The sequence below is a fragment of the Mus caroli genome, unplaced genomic scaffold (genome assembly GCF_900094665.2).
Source record: "Mus caroli unplaced genomic scaffold, CAROLI_EIJ_v1.1 scaffold_21711_1, whole genome shotgun sequence".
In the NCBI taxonomy this organism is placed as follows: Eukaryota; Metazoa; Chordata; class Mammalia; order Rodentia; family Muridae; genus Mus; species Mus caroli.
In genome coordinates, this window is record NW_018390032.1 from 9438 (window position 1) to 11181 (window position 1744).

Consider the following 1744-nt stretch of genomic DNA (forward strand, 5'->3'; position numbering starts at 1 on the left):
CCTCTTCCTCTTCCTCTTCCTCTTCCTCTTCCTCTTCTTCTTCTTCTTCTTCTTCTTCTTCTTCTTCTTCTTCTTCTTCTTCTTCTTCTTCTTCCAAATCTTGATCAAGTTCAGACTGTTCTTTGTTGTCAAAGCCTGGCATCTTGAAAGAATTCCAAATATCGTTCCCGGAGGCTCTGACACTGAGCTGGGCAGCTGGAACTACGCAGGCAGTGACTCAAGACACCAGTGGCGTAGCTGAGGCAGTGGCTGGATGCAGAAAAAAAAAAGCCCTCCTTAGCTTTCTTTTTTAGTTTTTTATATTTTTTATTAGATATTTTCTTCATTTACATTCCAAATGCTATCCCCAAAGCCCCCTATACCCTCCCCATCCCCTGCTCCTCAACCCATCCACTCCTGTTTCCTGGCCCTGGCATTCCCCTGTACTGGGGCATATGTTCTTCCCAATACCAAGGACCTCTTCTCCCAATAATAGCCATCTAGGCCATCCTCTCCTACATATGCAGCTAGAGACACAACTCTGTGAGGGAGTACTGGTTAGTTCATATCGTTGTTCCTNCTATAGGGTTGCAGACCCCTTTAGCTCCTTAGATACTTTCTCTAGCTCCTTCATTACGACACAGGGCCCCTAATGAAGGAACTAGAGAAGGAGCTAAAGGGGTCTGCAACCCTCCTTAGCTTTCTTACTTTCATTTCTGTTAGCATATGAGCTTCACCACTGTAGTAATNTCGCAACTGTAGAACAACCAAAACAAAACAGAGTGAAACAGAACAAAATAAACCAAAAATANCCCTCAAATCTCAAGAAATATAAAAGATCATGCTTAACCACTATGAAGAGTCCCAGTTGTCATTATAAAAACAAAACTCACACATCAAATTCTATAACTGATCTTTTNCTCTCTAGCCAAGTATGAATAACTTTGACCTGGGAACACACATNTATGTTATACCTAATCCTATTTTTCTACTTGCTAACACTTTGATGAACATTTTCTAATAATAGAACAAAGAAATTCATGAACTGAACCATTTTTCAATTCATCAGTTGAAAAATAACAAGAATATTACATTTAGGTGGTAAAGTCATTGCTGTAGTCTTCAGACACACTCTAAAAACATTCTTACTTCATCNTGTGATTAAGGTAGCCTATTGTTTGCTAATGAAACCCCTTCCCTGCTAGTCACAAGCGCATCAGGTAAGAAAGAGTAGTGGGTAAGTAAGAATGCTTGTTACGGTTTCTAAAGTTTGCCCAAGATAAACAGTAATTAGTCTCTGGAATAATATGAATTCAGAACTCTAAGTGATACATGTTGTTGTGACTGAGGTCTTATATNTTCACCTACTATATATGCTCCTTTGATACGTAAATAAGCATAGTTAAGACTGTTAATTCTTTTTTTTTAAATTAATTAAAAATAGTCATGATTAGGAAATATATTCTTTTCAGTACCATCAACACACACTTTCATAGGAAGTTATAATCCAAAACATTTATGAGGCAATGGGGCACTCACAAAAATGGACCTATCATGACAGCAGTCTGACAGATCCAACAAGCAGCTGAGTCAGAGGCACATATTTGCACCCAACCAGTGGACAGAAGCACCTGTCCCCTGTTGTTGAAATAGGGAAGGCTGAAAGAAGCTGAAGAGAAGGGTGATCCTGTAGGAGGACCAGCAGTCTCAATTAATCTGGACCCCTGAGATCTCTCAAACACTAGACCACCAAACAGGCAGAACA

The 1744-nt window shown here is 39.6% G+C and overlaps 1 pseudogene; it reads right to left on the reverse strand.

Moving 5' to 3' along the window:
* LOC110288441 overlaps positions 1 to 157 on the reverse strand; it is a 1527-nt pseudogene extending 1370 nt beyond the window's left edge.
* Between the last annotated feature and the right edge of the window lie 1587 nt (positions 158 to 1744).